This window comes from Nesoenas mayeri (genome assembly GCF_963082525.1).
Source record: "Nesoenas mayeri genome assembly, chromosome: 2".
Classification (NCBI taxonomy): Eukaryota; Metazoa; Chordata; class Aves; order Columbiformes; family Columbidae; genus Nesoenas; species Nesoenas mayeri.
This window is the reverse complement of record NC_137543.1, coordinates 103,277,039-103,304,981: the sequence shown is the minus strand read 5'-3', so window position 1 is coordinate 103,304,981 and position 27,943 is coordinate 103,277,039. Positions and strand designations below refer to the sequence as shown.

The 27,943-nt window shown below is 39.5% G+C and overlaps 1 pseudogene across 1 annotated transcript; it reads right to left on the bottom strand.

The window, feature by feature from the left end:
• Window positions 1-532: 532 nt before the first annotated feature.
• LOC308053319 (little elongation complex subunit 1-like) lies at window positions 533-26,970 on the bottom strand (annotated as a pseudogene). The gene is made up of 10 exons: window positions 26,711-26,970; window positions 25,960-26,032; window positions 14,156-14,867; window positions 11,592-13,962; window positions 10,046-10,214; window positions 7,042-7,200; window positions 4,748-4,938; window positions 3,283-3,393; window positions 2,440-2,537; window positions 533-1,023 (listed from the first exon to the last, which is right to left on the bottom strand). The product of its transcript is annotated as a little elongation complex subunit 1-like (transcript).
• Between the last annotated feature and the right edge of the window lie 973 nt (window positions 26,971-27,943).

Here is a 27,943-nt window from a genome sequence, read left to right as displayed (position 1 = left end):
CTCAAAGCACGCCAGAAAATTCCGGAGGGGTACAATATACTGTCTTTCCAATAGCCAGAACTGCAGTATTATGGGCAGTTCATTCAGTGAAATGACCTCATGGGTAATTTTCTCCTGCTCCCAAAAGCAATGTTTTCAGAAAACAACAGTTCATCCTGTGTTATTTAAAAAGACCAAAAAGTCCACAATGGTGTTTGCTTCTTTGATTATGAAAGATACAAAACCATAGAGTGTAGTGAAGCTATCTTTAGAATCATGAACTTTTTTGAACCAACTTCCAATTTACATACACAAAATTCCTCAAGTGGAACAATATCAAATGTGAGACACATTATCAGAATATACCATAGATACAAGTTCAGAGATTTAATATCTCTGTTACTCTATACATGATTGTTACACGAGAAGTCAATTCCTACTTGTCTTACACAAGCATTTTTTAATCAATCTTATGAGACTACTCAAACAAAAATAAAGCAGAATCTGGGCAAAGTTCTGCTATCTGAATGGTTACTTTATAGATATAGTACAAAATAACAGAGCCAGGTTTTCACCCAGGGTTAGTCTTCTCTCATGTCAAACTATTACTGATTTTTATTGACTTCAAACCAGAAATATCTCAGGAGTCAGAAATGCACTGATTTTTCAGATCACTGATCAGTTGTTAGGAAAAGCAAGTATTTTTATTTATTTTTAAAAAACTCTTCCCTCAAACAGGAAAGTAAAAAAAAAAAATTGAGCTTGCGAGGACACATCACTTTGTATTGTTTTTAAGTGGAAATGACTACTGCTTAGTAAAATAAGGCACTTCTTGCTTTACATCAGCCCACTTCCCTAGTTTTTAGTTCAGCATCATTTTACACAGAGAAGTGATTTCAGCTATGCCATTTGTGACAGCAAAAGGGATATTGTTAAGAACTGTTGCTCTCCAAGCATGGATGGCCTCAACAATACCTTCTGGATTGCTTGAAGCCAAGTCAAACAGTGAATATATGGCTGCCAGCTGCACACCCCAGGGAACACCTGCAAAAAGTTAAGACAAATCAGCTTACATAAACTTGGATATGCAGTAATATTTTGGAGAAAACTGAATCTAAAGAAACCATTCAAGAGTTGGAATTAAAACACATCACAGTTGGGGTGCCTAAAATGGTAAAGTAGCAAGATGATAACTTGCACATGAATTCTATAACATCTCATTTTATACTGTTAGAGCACTTTCCAGTTTTCTGAATTCAGTAGGTTTTGCATATTCAAAGGATATACAAGATTTAAGCATCTAGTGATTTTACTCTAGTTAAGGGTGATCAGACATTTATAAAAAGTCAGGTTTACATAGTCTGAAACAGATACAGATACATGCCACTTACTTGAAACAACTTGAGATTGCAAGGAAGATTACAAGTGAGTCAAAAGAGCTCACTAACATCCACCAGCGCTTCACTGCAAAAGGTACTTAACATCCAGAATAATTTAGCAATACAGATCTCTGCTGCTCCCATTGCCTTGCTTTGTCTCAGTCAGGAATTTGGACTGTCTTGCAACCCTCTCCCAGTACAACCATCTTGCTAGCAGCAAGCTTCAGCATGAGCTGCTCAAGTTAAGATCACCCTTTAAGTTCTCTGAGACAGCTGATACGCTGGTACATGAAGTAGTGTAACTCCAAAGTGACTGAAACTATCTCAGAGTTGTTCTCCATCTCAAACAGAAGGTAATACACATACTTAATTAACTTCAGAACAGAAAGGGACTCAAACTGGAAACTGTATTGTTATGCACTGACATAAAACTGCACAAGCAGGCTGTTTTCATGGAATCATAGAATGTCCTGAGTTGGAAGGGACCCAACAAGGATCATCAAGTCCAATTTGTGCCCCTGCCTAGGACAAACCCCAAATTCACACCACGTGTTTGAGGGCATTACCCAGTCTCTTCTTGAACACTGTCAGGCTTGGGGCCATGACACCTCCCTGGGGAGCCTGTTCCAGTGCTTCACCACCCTCTGGGAAAGAAGAACCTTTTCCTAATGTCCAACCTAAACGTTCCCTGGCACATCCTCCTGCCATTCCCTCAGGTTCTGTCACCGGTTGCCAGAGAGAAGAGATCAGCACCTGCCCCTCCTCCCCTTGTGAGGAAGCTGTAGCTGCCATGAAGTCTCCCCTCTGTTTCCTCCAGGCTGAACAAACCGAGTGACTGTAGGTGTTCCTCATACAGCTTCCTCTCCAAATCTTCACCAACTTCATAGCCCTCTTCTGGACACTCTCCAGTAGCTTTATATCCTTTTGATCCTGTGGTGCCCAGAGCACAGTGCTCCAGGTGAGGCTGCACCAGGGCAGTGCAGTGTTTTGGCACATGTGTCTCAATTTGTGTGTGTTTCGTTCACATTGGCAAAACTTCATATTGTGCATATTACACTAAATTCCTCTACATATACATCACCTTCCTCTTTTGCATGCTGTACAAACACTCCAATTACAGAACTAATATTCTTCACTGCAGCAAGACATCCTTCCTTCAAACCTATTTGCCCCAAGCGACTTGAAAGAAAAAAAGGTTACTATGGATCTGACATTTAGACAGTCAACTTCCTAATTTTTAGACTTACTGATTGTCTGCTGAATTATCAACAGAAAATGCAAATTTCAATTACAAAAATTAGTCATTCTTGTTACTATGTTTCTTGAGAACAACAGTTGTCCTATTCCTTCTGTGACTAAAGACCCCAAGGCATTTTTCTTCATATTGATCCGATCTCCTGCAGGTTTACAGTTTGTAAGTGTAAAACTCAAAGAATGCAATTGTTGTTTAACAAACATTATAATATAGCCTACATACTGAAAATATCTTATTGAAACCCAAAGTTTATCTGTTTTCCTTTAATGCCACCTAGATCCTAAATAAATAAACCTAACTTAAAATTGCAAGAAGAACTATCATGTTGCGTATAAAACCTTATTTTATACACTTTGCTATAAAGCATATGTAGCTGTAGATTATTTCATTTTAAATGCATAAAACATGTTGGTATTTGTTATCACAAAATTGGAGTATCATCTCTCAAAACTTAAGTACACGCTTTCCACAGGCTGACAAACAGAAAATGTCTCTATAGATTTGTAAAAGTTTGGCTTTTAAGGTGAAAATTTTTGAAGAAAGTGAAAAAAAAAAAAAAATCAAGATCCCAAAAAATGCAAAAATATGTCAATTCACTTTCCAGGCAGGCTGAAACTTTCAAAGTACATACTTACATAAAGCAGAAGCTGAGCCAGGAAATTAGATTACTTACCAATTAACCTTAGTGTCAATGCTATAACACTATCAAGAATGGAGAGAGCAGTTTCATGTCCCTTTCTCTTCTTTGCCCATTTATCCATAGAAGGCCAAAGCACTTTGCTGTGAAAGACAAATGAATTTGAAAACCTAATACTGCATGAAGGGGTGGTACAATATTTATACAATAATGAATGCAAACGGTTCTTCTGTTTACTATGTGTTTCCATGGCTCCACTTGCATCTTCAGTTCACCTTCTAGAGAAACTCATAATATTCCAAGCATCCCCAAATCTGAGTAATGTAAAGATGGTTTTAAACCCAAGCAATGAAAACTAGCTTTCTGGAAGAATCATTCTTGTTCCGAATAGTATTCCTGGTCATCTTCCATTCATTTCCCTGCAACATTCTGCATCTCTACCTGAAGTCAAGGACTTACTCTACTGACTTCATAAATGTATATGAAATTGCATTACTTTTAAATGTCATGTTGATATGTTATACAAGCTTCTTATATGGCTGAAAATTCACAGTTTGCAGGTTACAAGTAGGATCTGATGCTTCTTTTTAAACCTGAAAGAACCCGAGATAAGACTTTTTTCATCCTTAGAATTATGCTTATAGATCTAGTTACCTATTATCATCACAACTCCACATAGACAATCAACTCTATATAGCTTTAGTTAAAATGACATACCTTTCACTGAAGATTATTTGTATTCATTTTAACAGTATTTCACTAAAAATAACTTCTTAAGTATTCAAAAGCATATAACTTGTATAAAAGACTTGATTATGATTGTAAGCTATTTGCATTTACTTTATACTCAATGATTACGTTATGTCATAGTTAAACACATGCCATATTTTTTGAGATTCTACTAGGTTATATGACCTCTACATGAAAATAAGGACTACCAGATCAGTATAGGTATCAAAATGAAATCTTTCAAACCAAGTTAGGTATGGTAGCAGTCCATGCATTTAATCTAAGTATTATAATGATTTTCAAATTAAAACCAGACTGAAATCAAGATAGTACACAAATGAGTATGGTTACCTTCCAATTTCAGCACATGAAAAGATCCACCCTCATTTTCTAGTGATGAGGGGGAGGGGAATCCCAACAATTAAGTTCAGAGGAAGACAATCATTTTGCTTCATTGACAAACAATCCATCTCAAGATCTTTCGCAATTTTCCCTATATAGCTATTTTTAAAGCAATTGTTTATTAGAATGGTTCCATAGAATTCTACATGACTCATTAACTGCTCATTTTATCTTAAAATAAGGCACACACACACACAAGTCCAGGTCTCAGGTTAAAACACCCCCATTTCTAAGTATCTTTGCAATGTTTTATTATGTTAGAAGCTAAGTCAAAATGTCTCAAATTTGGGGAAAAAAAACCAAACAAACAAACCACAAACACGAAAACAATCCACAAAAAAAACACACAGAAAAGTGCCACAATACCTTATAACATTGTCATGTGTCCAATCCCATTTCAGATGACAGCAGAGTAGATCAATAGCAAATATGTACTGCCAAGCATTGTCACTCAGATCTTCTCCATATTGCTCACTCAGTTGAAATTCTACTTTTGGACATGACTGCATTTCTGAAAGCAGGTTTGAGACCATAACACCAGCATCTAAAGAGGAACTCTGGAATTTTAGAAGGTGGTTATCTTAATGCATGAAAAGTTACCAACTCAGAACCAAACTCTTTAGATATATTTGATTCTGATTGTTCACAGCATCTTGCACCATAAATTCAACTTTCAGTTTGACTTAATACAAACAAAAAGAGGACATAAACTAAAATCTTCAAGTAGTCAGTATTTTTCTTGATGCTTTTATGAAAAGGAGAGTTTGGGAAAAAAAAAAAAAAAAACCTCAACAAAACCCAGAAACCCTACACCCACTCTTGTCTCTCCTACAATCTGTGGATTTTTGTTTCTCTCAATGAAGCTTTAAGGTCAGAAGAGTGTTTTCCAATGCAAGAAGATTAGACTAATCCGCTCACTTTCTAAGTTGTTTTGTTCTGTTTTTAATTATTTGCTGTTTCTGAGATTGTTAGAGTTTATTGTTCATTATGGGCTAATTTCCAAGCAAGTACTTTCCCTAGTCAAGGTAGTAATAACTGAAAACATGTCATCTGAAGTAATTCTGCTAATGAAATAGCTAAGGCAAGCAAGGAAATTTAAAAGCAAACATTCTTTATATATCTGATTTATTAAGAAAAAAGTCTAGGCTTATCACACAAACACAGTGGATGCTAAGCATTTCTTCTCAGTACAAAAGCTCATAAAACTGGCAAGTTCTGCAATGGTGCAAGCCACTAAAATCGCATACTTTGACCAAGAACTAAATACCCATTCCACATGAGCTTTACTTTCATAAGTAGAATAATCTTCTAATAAAATTATATTTATAACAGACTGTCGACCACAATCCACTTGAAATATGCCCTTGTACTTCCACCTAAGTAAAAAACATCTTACAGATAGGATGAAGTCTTCTGCTATGTCCAATATAGAAATTCCTGAGCTCTTTCTCTCCAGCTGCAGCAGCTCTCATATTGCATAGAGATTCATAAAGTAAGTAGGTAGCGTGAGTGCACAGAATTAATTTTTCGAAGAACATTTCCTGAGACATATTTATGTGCATCTCTGTTGGCATGAGATTGAAAACTGTCACCCGACAGAATGGAGAATCCAAATTATTTGCTAAACAGGGATTGCAGCACAGCATAACTCTGAATACCGGAGCTTAATGCTACACCACTACTATGATTTAATAAAAAAGAAATATACACAAATCCATGCCCTCTTAATGCACTCCACTGTAAAACTGCACTAAACCAGGAGATTTAGAAGGGCTGTAATTCCAGTGGTACCACATTAAATCAAGGGCTGGTTTTAGACCCCCAAAAAACCCTCCAAATCATCATGCTTTTTCCAGTGGGTACAACACCTAAAGGCTATGCTGACAGCAGTAAGCCTAGCTGCAGTCTCCAAGGCAGTTGTGGAGCAGCATGTTAGGCCAGGGAACAGGTGAGCTATGAATTAAGATGATTTTGTTCACTTGATATTAGCAGAACATTTCCATCAAGCAAGCCTGGGGGTGTCAAACTCATTTTCACCAGGGGCCACATCAGCCTCACTTTGAAGGCAACTGCGGGGCTGATGTGGCCCCTGGTGAAAATGAGTTTGACACCTCTGATATAAGGTTTTCAAAATAACTGGGGCCCTAGCCCTTAAGCAAATACACAAACCTGTGATAAATGAGTACTTATAGTCTACCTCACATGAGTAAAAAGAGACAGGCTCATCTTAAAATTAACTATGATAAACCATTAACTAGTACACAGAGAACTACAAAAGACAGACAAGCCCAATACATATTAAAATCCTCCAACAAAACAAAACACCTCAAAGAACATCAAAGTCACAGTTCCACAGAAGGGCAGAATTCCCTAGCCTAAGAACATTCCAGTCAAAGTTTAAAAACAATGTTCACTTTTAATATTTAATAGAGGGATTAGTATTTAAAGAGGAAAACAAGAAAAGTGTGTTCTAGTATGGTCTAGACAACCACGGGGAAAAAGGCCTGAAGCAGCACTAGTTGTGCAATAGCGCAAAGTCCATAGGAGATTCACAGGGTATGTTCACACCCTTCATCAGAAGTAAGCTGCCTGATTCAATTCAGCCAGCAAAATGACCAATAATGACAGAAACTGATACTGACAATGAAAGCATTTGTTACCTGTTCCCAGCTGAGATAAGCACTCAAACAGGCCAGCATCCCATTGCTTGCACTCCGCCTGACAACTAATTGCATAGCTTTGTTAATTGCACCTTGTAAGACAAATGTCAGACCATACATTTGTGATAAACAAAACCAATTTTTCTGAGTCCGGAAAGTCTAAGGAAAAGAAGAGAGAACAAAGTAAGTTTTTAGCATTTAAAAACAAACAAAAAACCATACTCAGGCATTAAAAGCTAGTACACTCTTCAGCAAGATAACTCAGGATGAAGGCATAAAAGTCATGTAAAAACTGCAGGCCAGAGAAGTGCAGTCATACTAGAGTATCTCAGTCCTGAGATTAAATAACAAAAAAAGACCCAAGACAAAAAACATCCCCTCCCTAAGCCACTTTATTGTAATTTCACTCTTTTAAGGAAAAAAAAAAAAACAACCAAACTTCACTGGACTTTGCTGTGTAACAACAGTGGAAAAGGACCTTTCCTTTCACATTTTGAGGTTAGTCTCCCTTCATCCTACTTACTGCACTTCAATTCACTAAAGTGTGGGTTTGGAGCACTGAAACCAGATTCTTTTAGGATGAAACTAAACTGGAAGATGCACTCCAGAAGCCTGCCTAATACACTCCAATCACAAATGAGCAATCTGATCATTGGATCAAACTAGAGCTAGTTCAAATGAAAAAATAATCCTGATGTGTAATAATGTGAAAATCAGGTCTTCAGTACAAATCCACAGCATTTGCTAACACCTTGCACCCATACACCTATGAAATCTGCATGATAAAAAAAGAAAAAAAAAAAACACCTTTGCAAAGAAGTTTCCTAAAATTCAAATACAAAATCTGATATTGCTCAGCAATTTTCCCAGGCTCCATCAGGGAAATTACACAAGTTGTGAGTGTATGTTAATGATTCATGTCAAAATTTGTTAATTCCATAGACACAATAAAGTGTGCTACTGATACAATTGAAAAACCTCAGAGCAAGTATCTGACAATCATATATCCAGAACTATATGAGCAAGACAGGACAGAGTTCCAGGCCATCAAAAGGAAGCTAACAGATCCTTCTGAACATCAAAGCAGAGATATTCAAGGCAAAATATTAAGATAAAACATGGGTGTGTAGACTGTAAGCAATAAAAAGTACACTGGACTAAGCTAGAAGTAGGTATTACTTTCATGCATTAAATATTAATACAATACTGCAATACTGAAACACTTGTCACTATAAAAAGCAAAAAAAACCCAAAGATAACTGCTAGGATAAATGTGTCTTCTCTCTTCACTTCAGCATAACTTCTACATTTCTAGAAAGATCTTAAGAACTAGAGAGCATATGAAAATATATCAAATCAAGAAGCTTTAATGGATTCACTGAGCATAAAAACTCATGGAGTTCCACCCAGTGTCTTGGATGGACCTTCTTCACTCTGAAGCCTCTCATCATAGAAGAATGAACTTTTTTTTTTTTTTGTCAGAATGAGGACAGTTGCTAAACTAGAATTGTCTACATGTTGCAACTTGAATTGCCTGCCCATGAATTTGAAACACTTAAAAGAGATGATGCAAGGCTAATGAACTGGTACTGACTGTTGATAGTCAATTTGGCAATTGTGTAGTTGGCACACAGCTCACGCTTGTGTTGCCATAATTCTGATGGGAATTAATATGTGAAGCTACATGAAAGAGAAAACCCAAAAATGAAAGCATTGTAATAAAATCAAAATAAATAAATTAAAACCAAACCAAAACACACAGCCCTTAAGACGTGTTGACACTTAAAAGATAACAATAAAACCATGGAACAACCACAACAGGAATTTCTGCAATTCAAAGTATAGAGTAGAAAATCATTCAACAAAAATGTGGATTTAGTTACTGAAGTTTGGACCTTATCCAGAAAGAAGAAAGGCAAAAAAAGGGGAATGTACCAAGGTACTGCAAAACTAAATGGTTAATTGTTAATTTAGACTAAGGAAAGATTTATGACAAGTAAGAGTTTCTGACATGGTGCAGTATTAAAACTATTAACCAGAAAAATGTGAAAGGGAAGTTATGATGGACTGTATGTAGGATAGAAAAACAGATAAGAAACCAGGAATTCCAAAAAGAACCCAAGCAAAAAAACCCCACTAAAACCAAAACAAAAAATACTCCAACCCAACAAAAAAATTAATTAAGAACAAAATAAAGCTACAATCCTTAATCAGATAAAAAAGGAAGAAAAAAAAAAAGAAAAAAGTCAGGGATGTTATATGGAAGATATATACTAACTGAAGCAGCCAAAATTCGTAACATTTTGCTCCTCGGTGCTCCCTAATTTATGTTATTTTAATTTGAAACAGAGATAACACTATACTGTTTTAAGCCCTGGATGGTTCGGTATTTTCAAACTAAGTGAAGTCTTTCCAGAACTATGGCAGACTCTTAACTTAGTACAGTGATAGTATGTATATATTACCTTTGTCACCAGGAAAAAAAGGAAGGGGGGAGAGAAGGGAACCAAAACAAAAAACCCTCTCAACAAAACAAGACTTGGGATAACTGGAAGTAATACTGTAAGGAGGACATATTGTACAAATGAACTGGCAAGGTGTTGTCCAACTCCTGACACTATTTTAAGTCAACACAGGTTTTTAAATCTGACTTGGTTATGAATCAGTGCTTACTCAGTTAAAGAAAGAAAATACTCATACGCAAAAAGTACGAAATTCCCTGGAATCACATTATAATTTTGGAGATGCTGGGGCAAAATGAAAGTACAAAGTATCCTAAATATTTCTTCAGAAAAATTAGTAGACTACTAAGAGCACAGGTCATCACCAAACTGAGACACAGATGTGGAGGAATTGTGAGAAAGGAAAATTCTTCTAGAACAGAAAAAAAGTTCTAAGGAACTTTCACAGGGTTTTTGTTCACTTCTACAAACATAAGAATTCTGGAACACCACAGCAGACACACAGCATATTTAAGATACAAGACCACTAAGCCATACTATACCTTCTTTAAGCAGGCTATAGCAGAAAAGGCAGGCTCTTTCCAAATCTCCCAACTGTCGACAAATTCCTATATAGACTCAACATAGAGCCTGATTGAAATTGTAATTTGTGGCATTCTTCTGAGCCTTGAGTTCATTGAGAATAGCATGCAAAAAGGACTCTGCTAAATGCTATAAGGCACAAAATATATTGTTAGACTATTATATCCTTGAGAAAGTTTGATACATTATAGTAGTATGACAAGTAAAAAGAACTACTATCTTATTTTCAAGAATACTGTTTGCATACATATAAAAATGCAGAGAAGTAAACAAGAGGCAACCAGGACGTGGGGAGGGGGTGTTACTGTCTACAGTAACATGGGACTTGATATGAGATGCAACGAAGGAGAATATTTGGATTGTGCAAGACTTACTATAGGATGTTTAGAAAGGAGGGCTAGAAGTGGAGAGTAGAAAGAGAGGCTTAGCAGCCAGGTGCTGGAGAGGCCACAGATTTAGACCAGGTAGACACCAAGAGTCTGTGTGCTGGCTTCATGAGCAACCAGAACCTGCAAGTCCAGGGGTCTGAGGGACAGATGCAGGTAAGGCCATAGGTCTGGACCAGCTACTGGAGGGACATGTGTTTTCTTCTGCGTCTGTAAGTCTGTCTTTGCATGATACAAGTGGGGAGAACAGGAGCCACCTACTGGGTATACTGAGTGTCTAATGTTAGCTAGGCTTTCACCCTCATCAGCCAGAGAAGAGAACAAGATCAGGCGCACACTACATGCACGTGTGCCTGTTAGGAGTATGTACTCTGCCTTGCCACTGGCTGGACCTGGAAACACAAAGCTGCTGCAGCCTTGCTTCTATGAAGTTACCAGATTTGGCAACTGCTGACAAAGATGTCCCAAGAACTTGGCAGCAACTTCTGTGGAGAACTTAATTACATCCAAGAACTGAAACAGGGCAAAATGCTACCATGCTATCAATTGGTGAATTCCTCTCCTGCAGACTACAAAATATCTATGAGAAAGACAGCAATCAAAGTGAATTTTTTCAACACCGATGCTGTCAGTACTGAGAAACAGATTGTTGAAAGATTTTTCCAATAAACTTCATTTGAACGACATGATGGAGAATAATAAAGGTAAACATGGCATGAAAGGGTATGCCACTACTGTGTATACAACGCAGTTTATCTTATTTAATTGAAAGAATTAAAAAAGGTAATTGAACCTCACACTTTTTAAAGGAACTCCTTCTACAATTGTTAATGATACCCACTACAAAAAATTCTGCAAAAATAGTGTTTTATGCATACATCAGGAAAACAAATGTATTTTCAAATGCAGTTTTGCATCTTGGACACCACTGAACAGTAATTTCTTGTGAATTTCTATATTTTCTTAAGTTATACAAGTTTAGATGTCTGATAACCTTTAAAGACTTCAGCACGGCAGATTGCATGAACAATTGAGAACTCAAATACTACATACTTACACTCTTTTCACCTGCACCAAAGTCATTGTTAAAACACAAAATTAAAAAAACTATGCTACTTACCTTTTTTTTCATACCAAACTCATAGATAACTTCTTTCTCTTCATCTCGCATTACTGGAATCTTTGAGATATTGCTGGCATACATGTGACCTTTAATAACTGGCAACAAGTCAAAACAGGATTCAGCAATTTTCTTCAATGCCAAAGAAACTTTCTGGCAGCCAGGATCAATAACCGTCTTTACTGATAGGGATGCTTCTAAACTGGAACTGTGTCCTGAATCACCAGTTTCACAGCTTTTGTCATATAAAGCCTCCTGCATTTCAGAGATTTTATTTTTAGTATTTCCAACAGCAGCAATATCACTGGGCTCCAGCTTTGGTGGTTCACTATCCAACCTCAGTCTCTTTGCACTTCTTGGCATAGACATTGGCAATAGTGTCTGTTCTTCAACATCATTTGATGAGCTTGAAAACAATTGCTGATTTTGCACATCTTTTCCTTGATCTTTGCTACTGTCAGATTTCAAATTGCTCCCAGTTTTAACAAAAGCAGTTGATGTAGATGCAATTGCTTTGAACCCGCCTATTTGAGCCACAGGCCCTGGCAAACTTTGGCTGTCTGGAAAAGCACATCGGTTAAGCTGAATATTTCCTCTCAGAATGTTTAGTGTCCTTGCCCTTGCAGACAGCTCCGGATACATAGTGTCCAATATTTTCACAGAGTTCTCTGGAGGAGCAAGGGGAGCAACGCTATCAGCTGCAAACAGAGGAAATCTTCCTGGGACCGGAAGTGCATGCTTTGGAATGGAAGTACAAAATTTCAAAGGTGACGAGCAAATCCTTCTACCTGTTCCCATTTCTGAGGATGAGGGAGGAGAAAATAAAAGAGCAGATTTTGATGTTGGAGTATCTGTTAATGGAGACATGAGAGGAGGCACAGGAGTATCATGTAGTGGAGATATAAGGTCATCAAGAGGGGAAAGCAAAGAGGATTTGATAGAGGGAACTAACATTTTAAGATCAGATTGACCAGTAGAAGACAATACTGGGGACACAGTACATGCATCTTTTGGAGGAGTAGCAACCAAAGGCAGTAGCAAGGGGAGCAAAGGAGGACCCATCTCTTGCCTAATGTTATATATAGTCTCGGATGAGCATTTTGTTGGCATAGAAGTATCAGCATTTGCAAGTACTGGATGAGTTAGTTTAACTTTTTAACTTTGGGAGTCTTTGTTTTTCTTTTATCTTGAAACAGCCTCTTTGATAGCTTGGCATGCCTTACTTGGGCAGCTGTCTTAGTTGAAATAGTCAAGATTTCAGATGGTTCTTGTTCTTTGCATTCCAATTTATTGCTTTTTTTGAGAGAAACATCATCACAAGATTCTGACTCCAACATAGGTAGCTTACCAAATACTGTTTTTTGTGTCTCAGAAGGCTGCCTGTGTGACTGACAATTGCACTCTACATCAGATAGGGCTGGATTTGGAAGATATTTGACTTTTTTTTTTTTCCCCTACTGCTACTGTCTAGAATAACATCAGTGTTATTTTCTCCTACGCTGCAAGCAGTGCAAGTTTTATTATTATTCTATTCTTCAAACACTGAGACCCCCATATAAACACTGTGCAGTAGACTTTGCTCCACATTTGACTGAAGTTTTTCAGAATCATTTTCTTCTAAAGAATTACCAAATGCTAACATTCTTGTGTTTAATTTACTGGTTTTTACAGTCGGTCTGCAAGTTTCTGAAAATCTGGTTAACATCTGGCATAGTGGTAATCTATTTTTTTAAGCATTTGGCATCACAAGGCTTTCTTTTGATGTCCCAGTTTTTAACAGACTTTCCTCGTTGTCACTGAAGCATCCAGCTCTGTTAGAATCTACTATGAATTTATTAGCACCTTCAGTATTTTCATAGGTTATTAGTACACGCTCTATTTTGCAAGAGAGAGTCTTTAGGATAACCCTCCCCAACCACACTTGACAAATTCGTTTGCAGTATCTGAAAAGGTGTTTGTTTCACAGTGTGTATCTATATCCATCACAGTGTCTGCTTTTAGATGACCGACTGTCAAAATATTTCCTGGGTGCACTGTTGAATGAAGTTCACAGATGTGGCAATCAGAATCAGCAATTGCACCAGTTTCCAGAGCATCCACTACAATTGTCCTGGAAGCTCTCAGTTCTTTTCTGAACATGGGAACACATTCAGAACACTTCACATTCCTAACTTTTTGTACAGAACAGGCTTTCTCTTCAGATTCATTGCTCTGCTCTGGCATATCAAAATCATTTTTAGACCTTTTTATAGTATTTTTCCCAGATGCCTCAAAACTAGTAAATTCTTTGCTTTCTCCTCCAGCTATTAGTGAACCAGTTCTAGAAGGTTCTGTTGTAACCTCCCACATAGAAGTCCTGCATTTTGAGCTACTGAAATCAGACAATACATTTTCAGAGAGCTCTCTCTTATTACTTGCCTCTGCACAGTCCTTCCATCTGTACTGCAGCTTTTATTTCCTTTCCAATTATCACTTGGTTTATGTTTTCCCCTGCATCACTTGCCGTATTAGTTACTTTGACTACATTTTTTGATTAATTTTAAACCACTTCATTCTGTATCAACACATCAGATTTCTCATCAGAATCTTCACCTTGAAGCAAAATGCATTGCTCAGGTGGCAAATGAGTAGCATTTGGAGGAACAGATACTGCCCTGGGGGTTTCTCTCTCTGATAATCCATCTCTTTCTGCTTTTATTAATTCACCATGCTTTTCATGTGTACCCTCATAATTATCAGCTCTAATTAAGATTACATTCTCCTCTGTTTGCTCTATCTCACTATATTTTTCCATCTGATTCTGAGGCTTGAAACTGTGTGACATGGAATCAGCTGAAGAACCTCCCCCTTCACTGTGCATGTCCTCACTCTCTCTTTTCTGTTCTTCAACAGCTTCCAATTCATGTACTGTTGCTTCAGTTAGTTCTCTCTTCTTAGTTTCCATATTCTCAGACTTCTCCAAACAATCTTTGTCAGTTTCCATGTTTGTAGTTAAAGTAGCAGCTTCAGGTTGCTTTGTTTCAGCATCTCTCTCCTCCTTGCTTGACATCTTTGGACCGATAAGAACTTTTTTTCATTCCAGCTCAGGTTACATGAGATTTCTGCATCAAGACCACACTCACATGATTTGCTTTGTCTGTTGCACTCCTCATTGAGGCTGAAGGCATTATAACTCTGATGCTGAACTTGGTGTTCTTGTAGAATAACCTCCACTGCAGAAGCACTCCAATCAACTTCTTCGTTGCTGGAGCCTGTGATTTCTCCAAACAATGTATCCTTTAATGTAAAATACAAAGTTAATATTCCAAAGCCTGGTATCAGTTTTAAGATCTATTTCTCTAAACAAATACAGTGGTGGCCCTGACATGCAGTGGTTTTGAGACATTAAGGCTGATCAACAGAATTACATCCTTCTCCACCATTGTTCTTCATAGCAAACAGTACCTCTGGGAAAAGTAAGGGACTTCTTTACCTGCCTAGTTGCATTCTAAGATTACCGGAAAACAATATTTGAGTAGGTTCCCTTTGGCTTTCAAGCTGTGGAATTTTTCTATGAAAGCCATGCTTATACCCAACAGGAATTGGGACTGTAAGTCTGCAACACTGGGAAAAGAAATTATGACAGCAGTTGAGACATGTATTGTGGATGGGTTTCTATTAGATAGAGATTTGTTACTGAACTAGCCAGGCCCAAAGGAATTTCAAGGCCACCTCAGAAAGCTGAAAACAAGGCCTGCCGTGGGAGAGAGGCAGTTCTACAATAACAGGGCCTCAACATGACGTAAATCAACAGACCTATCAGCAGTGAGATTCCAGCGCGTGGACAGTTCATGAATGTAGATGATATCCAATTAGTGAATGCATGCTTGGAGTGTGGACATGCGATAAGAGAATAGTGTAGGGGAAAGAGACCTGGGGGTCCTGGTGGACAACAGGATGACCATGAGCCAGCACTGTGCCCTTGTGGCCAGGAAGGCCAATGGCATCCTGGGGTGTATTACAAGGGGGGTGGTTAGTAGATCGAGAGAGGTTCTCCTCCCACTCTACTCCGCCCTGGTGAGATCACATCTGGAATATTGTGTCCAGTTCTGGGCCCCTCAGTTCAAGAAGGACAGGGAACTGCTGGAGAGGGTCCAGTGTAGGGCAACGAAGATGATTAAGGGAGTGGAGCACCTCCCTTATGAAAAAAGGCTGAGGGAGCTGGGTCTCTTTAGCTTGGAGAAGAGGAGACTAAGGGGGGACCTTATTAATGTTTATAAATATATAAAGGGTGAGTGCCATGAGGATGGAGCCAGGCTCTTCTCATTGGCAAACAATGATAGGACAAGGGGTAATGGGATCAAGCTGGAACACAAGAGGTTCCACTTAAATTTGAGAAAAAACTTCTCAGTAAGGGTGACAGAGCACTGGAACAGGCTGCCCAAGGGGGTTGTGGAGTCTCTTTCTCTGGAGACATTCAAAAACCACCTGGACATGTTCCTGTGTGACCTCACCTAGGTGTTCCTGCTCCAGCAGGGGGATTGGACTAGATGATCTTTTGAGGTCCCTTCCAATCCCAAACATACTGTGATACTGTGTAATAGCTGCATATATAAGGAGGCTTGTTTCTGTAATAAATGGCTCTAGTGTGATTCACACTGAATTGGAGTGCAGGGTCCTTTATTCGCTCCAGCAAATGGTGACCCCGACGTGATACTCTGAATGGTGTCTCACTGCGATCAGGGAAAAGCCTGGAGGGGCCCAGCAGAGGCAGATCAGCTGGACTGAGAACCGGGCGGAGGTGTATGGACGTTCCGCAGAAAATTTGTTGAAGAAATCACCAGAAAAGGTGAGCGGCTGGGGCAGGAGGAGGGAAGAGGGAAGCTCCTCCTCATATTCTCTCTGTGAGAGGACTTAAATATGAAGAAAGTAACATAAGTAGAATGATAGTTTGGTGTAGAACTAACGGCTACCTGGCAGAAACCGAGAAGGCTTTTAAACTTGAACTTTGGGACAATATAGGGCAGAAGTTATGGGATAAGGTCAGCAATGGAGGTAAATAAGCTAAATCATTAGCAACTACATGGAAGCTTATAATTACCACCTTAAAAGATCTTAAGGCTGAACGGTCTGCTGCTGCCGTAGTTTTTGTAGTGTTGCAGCCTGGTAAGAATCTGAAAGTCACTGTGAAGTTTACCCGGTTTGTGTCTTTGATACCCTCCCTACTCCATGCCCTGCTGTGCTTTCGGCACCCCCGACAGTTCAAGCAGTCTGGGGCGGGGGGAGGAAAAATGCCAAGCGGGTGGCCTCCTACACTATTACCCAACCCTGATGAGAACAGCAAGTCCAAAGGATTGGAATCAGACAACTTGCCCAAAGAACCTGTGAAAGCTGAGAATGCTAAAGTCATAAACAAGTGTGCTATCAGTCCTTTTACCAATTTGTATCTGCCTTTACCGCCTTTTAACCCTCCAACTTCCATGAGAGAGTAGAAGGAGTCACTGGATAAGAACTGGGCAAAAGAACTGTGTGAAAGATTAGTTCAGCTAATAGCGAGAGGACCAAGCAGTCGGCAACGCTGATCATGATGGGAAAGGGGATGCACCTGAGGACTCAAGTTATACGAATAATTATGATGCTAGAAAGTATTGGTGAGAATGTGCACTGTTCTGAACCCCCCTGTTACTAATGATTCTCCAGCACCGTTGAAGTCCACGTTATCTGATGACTTGGATAAAGATGAGGGTTTGCAGCATTTTCTTGAAAAGTTAAAAGGAAAAGGAGTATGTGTATGAGTTGCCCTGAGATCAGATAAAAACCATGAAAGACTCAAGCAAAATTAGACCTATGCAATGTAACAGCTATAGGTCATTTAGGATGGAAGATAGGGAATCATTGAAAGGGGCAGGTACCCCCAACTCTTGGAAGAGACACTGATTGGCACATCACAATTACAGGCACAATTAGTTTCTGAAATCCTGAGGCAGTCAGCAGACCTTGCATATCAAGCTATGATAGAGGTGCCTGAAACCAACAAAGCAGCCAAATTATTTACAACTATTAATCAGGGTCCCAATGAGAATTACATGCAATTTATTGACCATCTTCAAGAGGCCATCAATAAACAGGTGGAAATCTTAGAAGCTAAGGAAGCACTGGTGTTGAAATTAGCAGTAGAGTATGCTAATGTTTACTATCAATGTGTTATTTGCAAGTTTTACAGTACATATTATGTGCTCTGCTCCTGTGTATTGCCTCTCTGAAAATCAAGCAGCTTGTCAGGAATGTGAGTTAATTGTTTTACTAGTTGTTTTTAAGTGCGTCGTAAAACTTTCTCCCCATTTTTCCTACTCACGCTGCAAGCAGCCCTGTGCTTCCCCGCCATCCTCCCTCTTCTCAAGGTTTTTACTTACAAGATGGGGTCAGGAATTATTGTTTTCAGTCGTGTTCCTAAGAAATTAGTATTAGGACATGTTTTAGAACATAGGAAAGCACTTGGAAATAGGAGGAAGGAAGATCTTGTTAAATATTGTAATTAATGGTGGGGGGCTGTATAAGTTAAGTGATTGGAAAAAGTGTCTGGAGAATAGAATCTTGAAGCATAACACCTTGTTGCAATTAATTTGTTTTTAAGGTGAAAAGAGTAGGACAAAATAAATCTTTACAAGAGATCATTAAATCATTTCAGACCGTTTTAGAGGCAGAACAGTTTGAACTTCAACAAGCTGAGAGAGAATTAACTGATAACACACAGGTCAGAAAACTAGCTGAAGTCTGCAAGATGCTTTCCTTATTAACCTGTTTTCTTTGTGGGTATCTGTTTAAGCATGTTGCAGTTTTAGTAGGTCTTTGTTATATGGTACGATAAGTTCACAGACTGTTAGATCATGAGAATCCGCTGACTCAAAATGTGCGTTTTGTGATAATACAGAAGATCATGTGTAATTCAGTTCCTTACTGCGTGAATGTGATGGTAAAATTTTTGTATGTAGTAGCTGTTATTTTTCTTTCTAGCATGCTAGCTTTATTCTAATATCCAGACTTGCGCAACTCTGTGATAGGCTATGTCTCATCTCGATGTGCTGGATTTGGCTCTTTTGTATGCACACCAAGTAAAGAATCCTGCTTTTGGGATAACAGTTGTAGCACACCAGATGACACACTAATAAAAGCCTTATTGCTCATATTGTTATCTAATAATTTTGAGACCAGAAAATAATTTAAGTTGTTAAACTCTGATTCACATTGAATTTATGTGTTTGTTGGAGGTATGGGAACTAAAACTAAATGCTATGATAGATGTGAATTTGGAAGAGGCTGAATTTAAAAGCTGCTAGAATATGACCTGATTTGGATTTAGGAAAATGGAATAATGGATTGATGTTTAATATGCTGGGTTTTGACATCTGTAAATTGCAAACGGTAAATGGAGCTAAGGAATGTAACTATTGCTGAGGTACTTGGAATTGCATATAAAGTGTATTATGGTTGGAATGAAATGGGAAAACAAAAAAGCAAAATATCCCAGGCCTGCATTGTACAGTTTGAATATAAATTTCAGGCCTGTGTCAAGCTGCAAGATAAACTCAGCCTTGGCTATATCTAAACTGCAGCGAGAAAGAAAAAAAAAAAAACCAAAACCAAACCTGGTTGCCCACTGCTAAGCGGAGAAAGGGGGGCTTTATTCCCCCCGCTCTGTCCTTTTTTTCCTGGAGTGTTGTCATCCATCCTTGCTGTGGCACTGCGTTGCTTCTTGGCTCTGAATCTGAGGTTGTCGGTGCTGTTTCTTTTTGCTTCAGTCTTGTTTCTTAGGTTCCGGCACATCTGGGGAGAGAGCTCATCATTTTGCCTCCTTGCTGAGGTCGGTCTTTTCATACTGGTCAGCTTTGGAAAGTCAAGAGTGCTGGGTCAGACTGGTACTGACTTGGGTGTAGAATGCAGCCAGGTTGGTTTGATGTGGAGTTTGAACTGATTTGTTTTCATGCTGGGCTGGAGGTCTTGCCATCTCAGATCGGGGTGAGAGGGAGGTTTTATTCCCCCTCCCCCAGCAATGTTACTGCTAGAGAACTGTAATACCACATGAAGGAGTCTGAGGGTAACATTTAAAGGCATTGGCCAGTGGATCCACAGTTCTAATGAAGCTGGGAAATTAAAGCAACATTTTTTTTAATAGACTTATTCTGTGGTAACTAGTTGTAAGAGACTTCTTAGTAAATTCACCGTGCTAGTCTTTGAGGTCATGGGAGAGAACGAAAGACAGGCCGTTTTTTGAGACCAATGGAATGCCAAATTTGGAACAAAGTTTTACCATATGAATGCTTGTATTTGCCAGAAAGCCCTATACCTCTCTTGGGTCAAGATTTGTTAAGTAAATTGTAAGCTCAAATAACATTTTCTGAGAATTCTGTTTAGTTTCATGTCCTACAAGAAGCTGCTTTGATGGTGCAGATCTGCCTGCTTCAATCGAGAAATCTCCAAGGAAATTTCGAATGCTATACTTCCACTAGTATTAACAGCCAATGTTTCGATAAAGCAAACACTACACTGATAGAACTGAAACAGGGCTTTGATCCGGTAAGGGAAAACAATATCCAATAAATATGACAACCAAAATGGACTTAGAAATTTTGATTAATAAATTTATTACAACCTTACAGGCTGACTGCATTCGATTGGACTTGCAGATTTGTCTGTTTATAGCTACAACATAGAACAACCTGTGGCTGTCATGGGACAGTATGATGAGAAAGCTAACAGACTGATGTACTGATTGTTACTCTGATCAAGAAATGCAGGGAATGAATTTAAGTCTTAATAGGCCATGATCCTTTTGTCATATATGTATTATTTGTGAAATTTAGTTTTTATTTTTTATTTGCTATCTATGTCCTTGTACAGTGCACTCACTGATTTTCTTAACAGCACAGCTTTTGGCATGCATAAATATAAACTGCTGCAGAACCTACAAGTCTTTAACATCAGGTCACAGACTATACTTGTATCTGGTCTGATCCTACATACTTGCACAGTTTTTGTTGGTGGTTCTGGGAAGTCTCATAAAGCTGTAGTGGTCTGGCGTGAAGATAACAATTGGCATAATTCTGTAAAAATTATTGAAAGTTCAACCCAATTAGCAGAACTTGGCGCAGCTTTACATTACTTAGAGCTTTTTAAGGAGGAACCTCTAAATTTGATTTGTGATTCTGAGTACGTAGTATTAAAAGTAATTCTTAAAGTAGGTTACTAGTTTGATTACCCTTCATAAAAAAAATAATCTTCCTTTGAATGTAGGTCTCTGTTTTTCTCCAGTTTAATGCATGAGCAGAAATCGAATCTCATAACCACTGAAATCAGTGCAAATTTTTCAGCAAACTTCAGCAGCATCAGAAATTGTCCTAAAGTATCTTTCATAAAGCAAATGCTTCAAAATTCTTCAAAACTATTTTTCGCAAATGTCAGTAATGCTGCACCACAGACCCTCCCTCACAGCCACACATGTTCTTCCTGAGACTGTTCTGCAGCTGAGCTGTTTAAAAATCACCTTCCTAACTGAGCACTTGATACAGGTTCTCCCTTTTTTAAAGTCTGGTGAGAGGGAAAAGCTGCAAATACTACAAAACCCCACAGACCTGCTTGCTCCTGCCAAAGAGAAAAATATTATGCATTATTAAAAAAAAAAAACCAAACTATTGTCTCTCTTTAAGTATCCATACAGCTCTGAACATGAACTGTATGATGGCTTGTTAGCCTCAATACTCGATCATAGGCATACCAAAAGTTCATCAATTCCGAACTCTATTAATTGATTGCTGGGCAATTCCCCAAGGATAAAACATCTATTAAAAGCCAACTCTAAGCCAGAAATCTCTTTCCATTTCATACGGGTTTTAAAAAAAAAGAAAAGTGAATCCTGAAAAAAGAGGATATTAGACAGGGAAAACCTGTGTAGTTATAGGGCAAGCAATAAAATGAGTACTGTTTTATTTATTTCATCAGAATAGTTCAACAAACATGGGAACATTTGCAACAACAATACTCGGGTCAGCTTTAAAGTCTTGATAACACTGAAATGCAGGTAAGCAAAAACTAAGAATGTGAGGAGGGCACTTTAGGTCTTATTCTTTACATACACACATATATATTCACTCCATAGCCCCAAACAGCTACCTTAACTATGTCTGGAAGGAAACTGAAATAGTAGGCAGAAAGGAACCAGGTTTGTACTGAAAGAGTTAGTCACATAGTAAAACTAAAGATCACTGCAACCAGGGCCATCTGAAAGGAACCTTCACTGTGCATTTCATAAGCACAAAGTTATTTTAATCTGATGACTACCCTGCTCTAATCTTTACGCATCATTAACTTTTACACCTTTTTAAAGCCCAAGGTTATTATTTTAAATTACCTACTTGTAGTGGCACTTTAAGTAGCATTCTGGAGAGCACCAGTGTCCACAACTTCTACAGGACAGAGCTACACGATTAACCACTAGATTTCTAGGGGAAGAAAAACAAAACCCACCACTTCTTGTTTACTCAAGTGAAAAGCTTATTACCTGCACTTCCAAAGCAGCAGGCTAGAGGAATATTGAATAGACAGCAAGATAGACCCATCTGGAATACTCTGAATTCTCAGCTCCAAGCTGCACGTCTTTCTTTTCATATTATAAAGGATTAACTGCATTTGGATGCACAGAAACTGTCTTTAGAGTGATGTCCGCAGACCTTGGAGTCAAGATCTGCTCTTTTTCCCTAACAAGCTTGAAAGCTCTCTTCAGTTTAAGACTGTTTTCAAAATACTGAGTGAAGTAGAAATTAAATGCACACACTGGAACATGTAAAGAATCGTGTTAAAAAAAAAAGTAATGCAATAGTTCTACACTGGCTAGAAATCTTTGAAGTGTTCTGATGAAGACTCAACTTATTTCTAGGAAACAACGTCTTTGGGGGCAAAATCAACATGATGTTCCTATCAAATCTAAGTTTTTTCAAAAAATATTTTTTAATTTATGTATTGAAAAATGCTGGAGAAGGAAATGGGGACAGAAATGAAAACCCGTTCACGGAGTCAGTAGTATAGACTGTCACCACACAATCTAAACATGGTAACTGCAGCTCTGCAGCTGAGCAGAGCAAGTGAATCAGAAGTCGCACGCTCCCTCGGATAGGGAAGGGTCTTTCTCCATTAACAGGCTCAAGCAAGAAGCTCTCACTGTATTTTGAGCTAAGATGAAGTGAGCAAAGGCAGCTTTTCTGACAGATAAAGCAAGACAAAAGGATCAAGTGCAGCAACTTCTTCGCAGTCTCTCACTTCTGAGCCCCCTTCTTCAACTCTTCTTTTTTCTGGAGACAGGGAGGCAAAGTGTGTCCTGTTCCTGGGAGCCCACATTGTACCCTGCTTGTCCATGGGAAGAGCCAGCACCTGCCATTCCTCTCCAAAGACATTTATGCACAGAGATGAGTGGAGCAGTGGATCACGGAAGCGTAAGCTGCAGCAGACATGATTTAGAATCAGTTCTTTTCTTGTCCATGCTGACAAAATAAAACCAGCAATTCCTTACTTCATAGAAATTCTCCTAAAGTAGTAGCTGCTTCCAATATCTGTCAAGTTTTTAATATCACAGGAGAACATATGCAGCCAGAAGAACATTTTCTCTAAGGACTGCTCTGAACTACACAGGCAGGCACAGGCAGCTCCCAGTGTAATTAAGTACACACAGCACCACTTGGTGGTGAAAGCAGAATGACCACTGACATGAAGAAGAAGATTTAACCCCAGCCCTCTTTCAGGTTTGGTCCAGTTTTGTTTTTTAACCCCTTGAACATGAACTACGTCTGGTCTGTCTGTCCTCGCTTGCCAAATACCATTCCGGTGCCTTCACTAAAAGAAAGTAGAGCTACCAAGCAAAAGAAGTCCAAGAGAGCTGAACCTCAAAGCCAGCAGAACCAAAGGCTGCTGAGCACCACACAGATACATCCACTTTGAGGAGCTTCCAGAATTCTACAGCATTTTATCACATGGTTTCTGGTGACACAGCCTGAAGATATGTTTAAACAGATGATCCAGCTTAGTATCTGCCTGTACCCCAAAGAGCAACATCAGCTCACAACTGGTGTTTTCTACAGACCTGGGCCATAAACAAATGCACCAGACACAGAAAAACTAAAGACTTAGAGCAGCTGAAATAGATCTATTATTTTTCCATTCCATCAAACACTTATGAAACTACCTATAGCTTGTGCACTTACAGAACAGAACACAAATACTAACAAAAAGAAAGTCTTTGATTCAGAATAGATCAGTGCATCTTTACAAGAAGTGATGAGCTCAACATACAAAGTCAGTATTATCATTAGCAACGCACCTTTCCTGAAGAGGAACTCCTCATCTTTTATCAAATGTCAACTGCAAGAGTGTGTAAACAAAACAAAACAACCCACACCCCAAAAGCCCTATTTAGATTATACATATATATAACATGTCTTCATAGATGATAACTGCTGAATTCATACTTCAGGTCCTTCTCCTCCAGAAATCAGCTATGAAAGATAAACACAATTTTCTGTTAGTGCCACACATTTGAGTTCTACAGACCCATATGCAACAATTCTTGTTTTACAACATTTTAGCAGATGGAGACTTCATGGTTGACCACAAAAGTGGTTTTTATATTCAATATTATCTTACTCTCCCAACAGATGAAGTCAGTTACTGCCAGACAAGCACATGCTAAAAAGAATCTCCAAAATACAAAGAATGCTTAACAAAAGAGAAATGAGTTCCCAGATAACACACATTTTGGCTTTTGTCTTTGTTATTAACTTCAAGGAAACAATTCTGTCTAGAAACACTACAGCTGATTTCTAAAAGGACAAAGAACATGCTTCCTTTCATGAAGCATTTCTCCAGTCACTCATTCTTCCCCAGACTAGCACTAGACTGGGAAGGTGGTTTCCTCTTGTCAACTTCTAGTGCTATGCATAGTCCAACAAGTAATAGAGAGCCTGAACCCTTCTACAGGCAGCAGGGAGCCAGTCAGCATTGCACTTTCCTGTGAAGAAAGTAAAGAACTGACCAATAGAAAAATAAATACAAAAGGAAAAGCACTGATAAGGGAAAAAAAAGGAGAGACAGTCCTTTAACTGACATATTCCTAATAAATAGCTGAACACTTCTGGAGACAAAGAGCTGAGCTGCTTTGGGGACTGATGTAAGAAAAAGATTAAAGCACAGGTTTCCATGTGGGAAAATGTGTCCTCAAAAGACATAAGACCTAATACAGAAACATGTTGATGTCTTGCTGAAAATTTGCACTCTTATGAATCACCAGCTTCTGCTTCAAGGACAGCACACCACCATCTTAACTGGATGGTAGTAATTTTTCCCCATACAAGAAGCCAGAACATGCACCATCCCTTAAGGATGAAGAACAATAAGCAGAGCAAAAAGAGGCTTCAACATTAAGTCAAGATGGCACTTGCTCAGACACATGGTGAGGAGGTGCAAGGTGGACAGCAAAATGGAGATGATTCCTTCCTCATTCACACAGAACTGCCTTAGACTCAAGTCAGTCTTACTCGTCCCACAAAATTAGGAATGCCCTGTTGCAGGAATCTCAGAGTTTGGAGCCATCTATGCAAACAAGCAAAAAACTACTGTGGGTCTGTTTTTCTGGTACTTACAAAGTTGCAGAATTCAGCTCAGGGATGTATAATCACAATATTTAACTACTGTTTCAGAACTGATCTACATACATCCACACATGATAAACTAAAAATTGTAATGCTTCTGAATTGACACAATCCAAGAGATGTCCAGATTTTCTTTTCACAGTACGTAAAGGGACAACGATCTGGGCACCACATGCTGTCATAATTGTCAAATGACTTGATGAGCTCATAAACATCCAAACTGCTGCAAATACAACTATACATATGATAATGGATGAAATACAGATGTATCCCATCCTACACAGTTATGCAGGCAAACACTCATGAACTGTAGGAACCAGCCTACAGACTGGGCAACAAAGCCAGTGATTTCCTTGCACACCTGAAGACCAGAAAAGCATCCACCAAAGTAAAGTTAGGGATACACTCTCTTCATGTGGTTTTTGGTTTGGGTTTTTTGTTTGTTTGTTTTTTGGGGTTTTTTGTTAGTTTTGGTTTGGTTTGTTTGTGTTTTTTTAAGTGTAACATGTTCCAAGTAAGGCAATAAGATCACTTTTCCAGCACCACTCACACACAGATATGCCCCAGAAGCTACCTGAAAGCAGCCTATGTAACATACCTGTCTGGAAAGCTCAGCTTGAAGTACTTGAACTAAATTACTGATTGGTTTACAAGCAGACAAAATAAATGCATGCAGCATTTTAAGAACGAAGACTTACCATTCTTATGTTATTTCCATCTAGCAAAATCTGGTCTAGCTTTGTGATTCTTCTGCCATCAGGTGGAATCTCACTGAAGTAGCATTAGAAAAAGGAAGTAAGAACACATAACCACAATGACTGCAGTCTTGACTACAGAACTGACATAAATCTCTGCATTAAAATGATATTTGCTGGAACTAACAAATAGATTAGCCACACTGCAATGTAATCTTGATAAACTGGCCACATGGGTCAAGAAAGCTACCTGGCAACTAAAAAGATCCATTGCACTTTTCTGCTCAGCACATCAAGATTTGCCCTCTAAATCTCAGCAATTTCTTGAATATCACCAATAATCAAAATAGGTTTCAAATAGCAACATGGCATGACAAAATAATAAACACTTATCTTTAAGTCCACTAATTTTTTTAATCTTTGTCTAGACCTTAAGAAAATGTAAAACCAAACAAACTACTGAGAAGTTCAACACACAACCCACGCAAAACAAAGGCTACAAATTAGGAACCTGATTACAAGTATAAATCATGCAACTGCTACTCTATGGCACGGCTGCCCTGAACAGATCACCCCCTAGAGATTAAGTCCAAGGTATAAACTATTCAGCTGGCAAATATTCCAAAAACATAAAAAAGTTTTGCTTACAGGTCTTATAGAAAGTTTTCCCTCAGGAAACAAAAAATTAAACAGCAACAACAAGCAGAAATAATACTTACAATTCTGTAACATCTTCTACGGGATTTTCCCGTACCGGCCGACACCGCCGGACCCGGCGGGCACACCCGCTGCCCCCGCTCCAGCTGCCCCCGCTCCAGCTGCCCGCCAAGCGGCGGCGCCGGCCGCGCCACTCACACGTGCCCACAAGCGGCCTCGCCCTCCCCGCCCGCCCGCCGGGCACAAACCGGACGCCAGCGCAGCCCCGCCCGGGCACCGGGAGAGCGCGGAAGCGTCGCGGCGCCGGTTCCCGAGCGGCAGTAGCCGAGAAGTGCTGGTGGTCGCGTTGGCCGCCATGTTGGACACAGACCCGACCAATCGCTACCGCCTCCCGCAAAGACCAACCCAGCAGCCCCGACGAGCAGATGACAGAGCCGTCGTTCCTCGGCCCCGCCCCGTGTGCCGGTAAACGCGGGAACGAGCGGGAGTCGCGCGGTTTGGCTGCTCCCGAGAGAGAGCTGGAGGAAAAACTCTTCCCGCCCCCTGTCCCTTCTTCTCCAGCCGGGCAGCCTCCTGCAGCTGCCGCCGCTCCAACCGCTGCCGACAGCCCGGTGGCCCCGATGTGCCACCCCACCCTTAAATCGGTCTTTTTATTTTGTGTGGAGTGTCAGGTGGAGAGTTTTAAGTGCTGTATATCACAGCTATTTTATGTGCTGATTTTTTTTCCACCATATTTTCTCATTAATTCAGAAGAGGGTTGTTGCAAGAAGGATTTTTGGAAACGCTTGAACATCTATAGAATTGGCTTGGAGCCAAAAAAGCACTGTCTCTTCAAACACATTTTGCATTCTTAATAGTACAGCACTAAAGAAAATCGGTATTTCGACTTCTACAGCCATTGCACATCCTGTGACGGGTCAGAGTCTGGAAGAACTGAGCCTTCATAAGCTCTGTCCTCTGCCTCGGAGGGTGACGCTCCCTCCAGAAATGCCCCCACCCCTCAGAGGAGGGACAGCTGCTGCTGTCCTGGGGCTGCAGGCTGGGCTCTCAAACGAGCTTAGTTCCCAGGTAACTCCGAACACTTGGACTTTCTGCTCCTGAAGTGAAATATAACCTTTGCAACCCCCTGATGCCGCTGCCCTGCTGGGCTGGGCACAGGAGCCCTTCGCCGTGACCAGGGCAGGGAGATGCAAGGCTGGGCTTGACTCGCTGCGGAGCTGCAGGGCTGGTGTGTCATCCTGCAGCAGAGGGGGATGAAGTGCCAGCCGGGGCAGTGACAGTGACTGTGCCAGTCAGTGTAGGCAGGTGACAGGAACAACCACAAAGCCAC